Raw genomic sequence first — 7,153 nt, 5'->3', positions numbered from 1 at the left:
GTCATTTCACCTTATTAAACTTCGACTCTGAAAAAACAAAAAGTAATATGTTCTCAAAGAGCTATCAAGTGCTTAAATGGACACCTAAGGCTGATTATTAGCGACTCTTATGCTGATACTTCTTTTTTTCCTCAGCAATTGGTGGTTTCGTGTTGCTGGCCTAGATTGACACTTCCTACATGCTGCTCTGTAGAGCATTGCTATTTTGACTTCACGGATAAACGGATTGCATTTGTACTTTTTCTTTCACATCTACTATTGTTCAGTTTTGTTAGCATGTATCATTTTTACTTGTCTTGTTCCGTCGGTAGAAATCTAACATGGTTTCTCACAGAAATAGAATAACTACCCCAATATGGCTGGCCTCAGATGTAGAAGCATAAACTACAGAGTTGTCTTATACTTTGGATGGCCGTGAATAGAACTTGAAACTTTTTTAGTATCTGGCACTCTTGTAATTCTCGGGATTAATCAATGGTTATGTTCCTCCATCCTTTGCAGGGCATCAGCTAAGAAGTGGGTTTGTAGCTGGCCAGGAGGTACCCATGGCTACCAGATCTGGCGTGACCATTCTGGCTCCGGCTGTGTTGATGCTGTGAAAGCTGCAGCGTCTCGTGCGCGGTTTTAGCCCAAACCAGCCCTGGGTTTCGATTACCTCACCTCTCGCCACCGCACCCCAACCACGGTGGTGGTGATGCTCTGCGTCCGCTACAACCTGTTCAGGTGCCATCTACGTCTTCAACCGTCATGTCACAGTGACCGCCTCGACTCTGGTTCTTTTCCAGTGAGAGCAAGACCACCACCATGCTAGAAGGTAGCAGCTATCCTTGTGGTTCTCATCTTTTTTGTGTCTATTTTTGTTGTTGTTCTGGCAAATATGATGCTGCTTTTGTATATAGATTTCAGGGTATGCCTTTTTGTGCTCACATTGATCCGGCCACTAGTTCTAGTAATAAAATATGATCAGCTGTTGCATCTTGGGCATGTCTTGTTGTTGTTGTGCTGGCTGTGAACCTGGTTACTAGTGCCTAGCAATGTGGTTTGTATAGTAGTGTCTTTTTCTGGAATTTAATTTTCGAGGACTTGATGATCATGTGATGCTTAGTTGCCTATGTATGTTCAGTAGCTGCGTAAGTTGATTGACAGTTTGAAACGGTGGTTGTAGAGTGATTGTGTCACATCGATTGACATTCTAGCATGTGTAGTTATTTTGACCCAATGTTGCTAGACTGCAATAGACAAAAACTTGAATTAATATAATCTACGAATTAGTTTAAATACATCAGATTGGTTCGTTGGAAAAAATGAATGAAAGAGATCCTTCTCAACTAGAAAATATTTTCAATTTGGTTCTTTATGCTGGAAATGAACTTTGTACGCAGTTTGTTTGGAGTGTTCTGTGCAAAATTCATAACTGCAGATGAGGTAGCCTTTACTGTATTAGTTGTTGATGTGTTGTCGTTTCTCAAGTATTTTAAACCTCAAATATACGAGAAGTTTGACTTGCTTTCTTGGATAGTGGATATATGGGGTCCTGTTGGATAGTGGGTATGTGTCCTCCATTCTTGGATAGTGGATGCAATTGAAGAAGTGCTCAAACCTACAATGCATCTTTCGAGAGCTTCTATGTGCTTAGCTTCATGTGCATATTGTTATTGATGATCTAATTTGACTATTTTTCCCTTGTTTGCAGATTGGGTTGTGATGATCCCAGAGGTCGGCATATAACTATATACATAGAAAAGTTGAGAGATGACAATGCCACAATCAGGTTAGTGCTTGTTCTCTGATGGATATTTCTGTTGAGGACTTGGCCCGTGTACTGATTTTAAGAGTACATAATGTTTTTGGTATTTTGTTTCTCTCCAGCATTTATGGAATTGGGAATCAAGAACCACTTTACTCTAATGTAGTTCAGGCAACGGTAAACTGGATGCTAGCTTGCTTACTAACCCAAATTCTTGCTTCTATAGTTTACATCACAGGATCCTGTAGGCCAAGCTAGAATTGTTTCTGGCATGCACGAGTTGTGTCTATGATCTCACTCTTTTCACCTTGGAGTTCCAATGCATCCTTGCTAATATTTTATTCTTTTGGGTTCTTTTCTTTCCTTGTTTGATTTGTTTGGGCAAGATGAGGATGACATTATTTTGTTGATGGAGGGTATGATGTCCAATGATCATGTATTACCTTTATTTGATCACATCCCCCACTTAGTTCAATTCTTTATTTTGCATTAAAAAAATTGATGGTTAATTATATTTTTTCCCTGAATTTGATGGCTTGTTTTTTTAATTTGGATGAAAGTGGTGTCATGCAGATGAGGAGACACGAGTTTCTTTGTAATTTGTGTCTGAGGCATTTCTGTGATGTCATTCTCTTTTTCACCTTGGAGATCTGATGCCTCCCTCTCGATGTTGCCATTTGCGTTCTTAGTACTTTCCTTCCATAAATGTTTTTATTTGTGGTTTAATGGGCTAGGGATGAGATGATTAATTTCCCTATTTGATTGGTTGGCTGATATGATGGTCTAAACGAATCTTATCATGTCATTTCCATGAGAAAAAAACAGATGTTTTTTTGCTTTCCTTCTATGTCTTTGCCAATGTAAATTGTGTCTTGTTGTTTTTGGAGGAGCATTGTTGATGTAGATGAGGCGACACGAGTATTATGGGTAATTCGCGTCGGGGGCATCTCTGTGATGTCACTCTTTTCACCTTGGAGATCTTATACATGAGGATTGAGGAGTACTTTCTTTAAAAAACTTTTGTTGAGAATTATCCATGATTGAGTTGTTCAGTTTCGGATCTGAAAGTTCTCTGATTATTTAGTTATTGTGTGTAGCTAAATTTCCCTCTTTCATGGTTACCATCGGAATTATTTCGAAACATTGATAGCACATCAAGTGGATGAATGCATATTTCTACTGTTCATATGCATTGATGTTAATTAATGAAGCTACTACTACTAATGTCCAGCTACTTAGGAAATGTACATGTTCAGATTTCTGAAGTTTATTGATGTTAATTAATGAAGCTACTACTACTAATGTCTAGCTACTTAGGAAATGTACATGTTCTGATTTATGAAGCTTAGTACTGATGTGGTGCTTGCTTATGTTATAGCAGCTTCGAAGGGATGCTCCTACAACCAGAGGCGGCAGGGGTGATAGGCGGTGAGCGGCGGGTTTAGGATGGACAACAACTTGCTCTTACTCAACTCAGACGACACCGGGGACAAGAGCGCCTACGGACCACTAGGTGATTCCTGGCGCCTTCTCTTATCTGTTCAAAAATTGCTTCATCAGCTCTGCATGCTGGTAGCTTGATGATGGCTACTCTAATTTGTATAAGTTATTTGATGTCTTATCTTGTGTATCAGTTCCGTATGAATGCTATATTAGCTGAGCTGTTCTTTTACCACTAGTCAGCAAATCTCCATTTTTCTTAATTTATCTGCTGTAATAATGGTCGCTTGTTAAATTCCGTCATTAGTTTTTAGTTTGGCTATTTATCTTTCAAAAGACACATCATCATGTATTTGTAAGTGAAGTTTGAATTGCTTTCTTGGATAGTGGATATACGTGGTCCTGTTGGATAGTGGGTATGTGTTCTCCATTTTTTGATAGTGGATGCAACTGAAGAAGTGCTCAAACCTACAATGCATCTTTCGAGAGCTTCTATGTGCTTCGCTTCATGTGCATATTGTTATTGATGATCTAATTTGAATATTTTTCCCTTGTTTGTAGAATGGGTTGTGATGATCCCAGAGGTCGGCATATAACTATATACGTAGAGAAGTTGAGAGACGACAATGCCACAATCAGGTTAGTGCTTGTACTTTGATGGATATTTCTGTTGAGGACTTGGCCCATGTACTGATTTTAAGAGTACATAATGTTTTTGGTATTTTGTTTCTCTCCAGCATTTATGGAATTGGGAATCAAGAACCACTTTACTCTAATGTAATTCAGGCAACGGTAAAATGGATGCTAGCTAGCTTACTAACCCAAATTCTTGCTTCTATAGTTTACATCACGGGATCCTGTAGGGCAAGCTAGAATTGTTTCTGGCATGCATGAGTTGTGTCTATGATCTCACTCTTTTCAGCTTGGAGTTGCAATGCATCCTTGATAATATTTTATTCTTTTGTGTTCTTTTCTTTCCTTGTTTGATTTGTTTGGGCAAGATGAAGATGACATAATTTTTTCGATGGAGGGTATGATGTCCAATGATCATGTATTACCTTTATTTGATCACATCCCCCACTTAGTTCAATTCTTTATTTTGCATGAAAAATTTCGCTGGTTAATTAGATTGTCTCCTTGAATTTGATGGTTTTTTTTTGGATGAAAGTGGTGTCATGCAGATGAGGAGACACCAGTTTCTTTGTAATTTGTGTCTGAGGCATTTCTATGATGTCATTCTCTTTTTCACCTTGGAGATCTGATGCCTCCCTCTCGATGATGCCATTTGTGTTCTTAGTACTTTCCTTAAATAAATGTTTTATTTGTGGTTTAATGGGCTAGGGATGAAATGATTAATTTCCCTATTTGATTGGTTGGCTGATATGATGGTCTAATTACTAAACGAATCTTATCATGTCATTTCCATGAGAAAAAACAGATGTTTTTTTTTCTCGAGAAAACGCAAAGGACCTTTGCGCTTCATTTCATTGAAAAGAAAGAGTTATAATTACAAGCCTCCTAGGAGACGGTGGTACAAGGTAGGGGATGGTTTGCCTAGTGCACATCCCAGCTGGCTGGGAGGACGGCCCTTAGCCCCAGAGCTCCGGCCCTTGCACAGAGAGAAGCTTCTTCCCTGATGTTGGCCAACAACGTGCGCGTCGATGGCTGAGCCCTGTCGAACACGCAGTCGTTTCTGTGCTTCCAGAGCATCCATGGTATGAGCAAGGAAGCCGATGCGAACCCTTTCCGTAGCGGCTTTGGGAGCGCTGGCTTGACCTTTGCGATCCAGTCACATAGCGAAGCATCCTCGGCACTAGGGATCCTACATGTCATCCTAAGCCACGAGAGCACCTCATGCCAAACTTGCTTGGCAAACGGGCACTCCAGCAGTAGGTGGCGCATGGTCTCGGGCTGCTGGTCGCAGAGCAGACATCGAGGGTGGTGCTGCAGCCCTCGTCGTGCTAGCCTTTCCGCGGTCCAGCAGCGATCTTGGAGAGCCAGCCAGAGGAAGAACTTGACCTTCTGGGGCGCCCATGTGCGCCAGACGTGCTTGGCTGCAGGGCACGCCGTGGACCCGAGGAACGTGGCCATGTAGGCGGACTTGGCTGAATATGCTCCCGAGGCGGTCCACTTCCAGTTGAGCCGGTCCGGTTCTTGACTGAGCAACGTGCCCTCAATCCTCCTCCAAAGAAGCAGGTAGTCACCGATCTCTTGGATACCCAGGTTGCCATGTATGTCTGAAGCCCAAGCGTTTCCATGCAGCCCATCAGCGACGGTGCGAGATTTGCGGCGCCTCTTTGGTATGCACCTGAATAGTGACGGCACAATCTCACGAACCGAGCGGCCCTCAATCCATCGATCGTCCCAGAACATGGCGTCGCGGCCGTTGCCGAGGATCATTGTCGTGGAAGCGAAGAACAAGGCCTGCTCCTGTTCGGAGAATTGGAGCTCCAAGCCCTGCCAGGCGCGCCGATTGTCCGTTCTGCTCAGCCAAAGCCAACGTAAGCGTAGGGACAGGCTGGTTCGGTCCAGGTCGTGGACACCCAGGCCACCGTAGGCGATGGGGCGGGCGACGCGCTGCCAATTGACATGACAGTGCCCGCCGTTGGCGGCCGCGCGTCCCGACCAAAGAAAGCCTCGCTCAATCTTGACGATGAGCTTGAGGATCTTTTTGGACGGCGCCAGGACAAGCAGTTGGTGGATTGGGATCGCACCAAGGACGGACTTCACCATGGCGAGGCGGCCAGCTTTGCCCATGAGGCCGGCCTTCCAGGTGGGTAACCTGCTCGCCACCTTGTCCACCATCGGCTGCAGTTGTGCACTTGTGGGCTTGCGGATGGTGAGCGTTGCTTTCCTTGTATGTCTTTGCCAATGTAAATTGTGTCTTCTTGTTGTTTTTGGAGGAGCATTGTTGACGTAGATGAGGTGACTCAAGTTTTATGGGTAATTCACGTCCGAGGCATCTCTGATGTCACTCTTTTCACCTTGAGGATCTTATGCATGAGGATTGAGGAGTACTTTAAAAAACTTTTATTGAGAATTATCCATGATTGAGTTGTTCTCTTTAGGATCTGAAAGTTCTCGGATTATTTAGTTATTGTGTGTAGCTAAATTTCCCTCTTTCTTGGTTACCATCTGAATTATTTCTAAACATTGATAGCACATCATCAAGTGGATGAATGCATATTTCTGCTGTTCATATGCATTGATTTTAATTAATGAAGCTACTACTACTAATGTCCAACTACATAGGAAATGTACATGTTCAGATTTCGGAAGTTTAGTACTGATGTGGTGCTTGCTTATGTTATAGCAGCTTCGAAGGGATGCTGCTACAACCTGAGGCGGCAGGGGTGATAGGCGGTGAGCGACGGGTTTAGGGTGGACAAAAACTTGCTCTTACTTAGCTCAGACGACACCAGGGACGAGAGCGCCTATGGACCACTATGTGACTCCTGGCGCCTTCTCTTCTCTCTTCAAAAATTGCTTCATCAGCTCTGTATGCTGGTAGCTTGATGATGGCTAATCGAATTTGTATTAGTTATTTGATGTCTTATCTTGTGTATCATTTCCGTCTGAATATTATATTAGCTGAGCTGTTCTTTTATCAGTAGTCAGCAAACCTCCATTTTTCTTAATTTATCTGCTGTATTAATGGTTGGTTGTTAAATTTCGTCAATAGTTTTTAGTTTGGCTATTTATATTTCAGAAGACACTTCATCATGTATTTGTAAGTGACAAACATTAAAAGTCGCACGTGCATTTATTCGAAATGCATTGCATTGTCTTTTTTGCCTTTCCCTCAATTTTTTTTTTCCTTTTGGGAAATCTTTGAGGTGGCTATCATCTTAATGGAAAGGGGAAAACTGCTACAAAGGGCAATGAGCCACTTTGGCAAAGTGACATACAAGATTTGGTGTTTGTCTTATTGCATCATGCAAGCTATCAAATTGTGGAGTGTGCCAT

At 42.4% G+C, this 7,153-nt stretch overlaps 3 non-coding genes and 1 pseudogene across 3 annotated transcripts; all 4 read left to right on the top strand.

Annotated features, from left to right (window-relative positions):
• The first annotated feature begins 2,311 nt into the window (after window positions 1–2,311).
• On the top strand, window positions 2,312–2,409 carry LOC124668836. The gene has a single exon (XR_006991913.1). It is a non-coding gene; the product is annotated as a small nucleolar RNA Z101 (small nucleolar RNA).
• Window positions 2,410–2,642: 233 nt separating this feature from the next.
• On the top strand, window positions 2,643–2,738 carry LOC124668840. The gene has a single exon (XR_006991916.1). It is a non-coding gene; the product is annotated as a small nucleolar RNA Z101 (small nucleolar RNA).
• Window positions 2,739–4,359: 1,621 nt separating this feature from the next.
• LOC124668837 lies at window positions 4,360–4,457 on the top strand. The gene has a single exon (XR_006991914.1). It is a non-coding gene; the product is annotated as a small nucleolar RNA Z101 (small nucleolar RNA).
• A 1,641-nt stretch (window positions 4,458–6,098) lies between these two features.
• Window positions 6,099–6,192, top strand: LOC124668842 (annotated as a pseudogene).
• Window positions 6,193–7,153: the final 961 nt, after the last annotated feature.

The sequence above is a fragment of the Lolium rigidum genome, chromosome 6, assembly GCF_022539505.1.
Source record: "Lolium rigidum isolate FL_2022 chromosome 6, APGP_CSIRO_Lrig_0.1, whole genome shotgun sequence".
NCBI classification, from domain to species: Eukaryota; Viridiplantae; Streptophyta; class Magnoliopsida; order Poales; family Poaceae; genus Lolium; species Lolium rigidum.
This window is presented reverse-complemented; position numbering and strand designations above follow the sequence as displayed.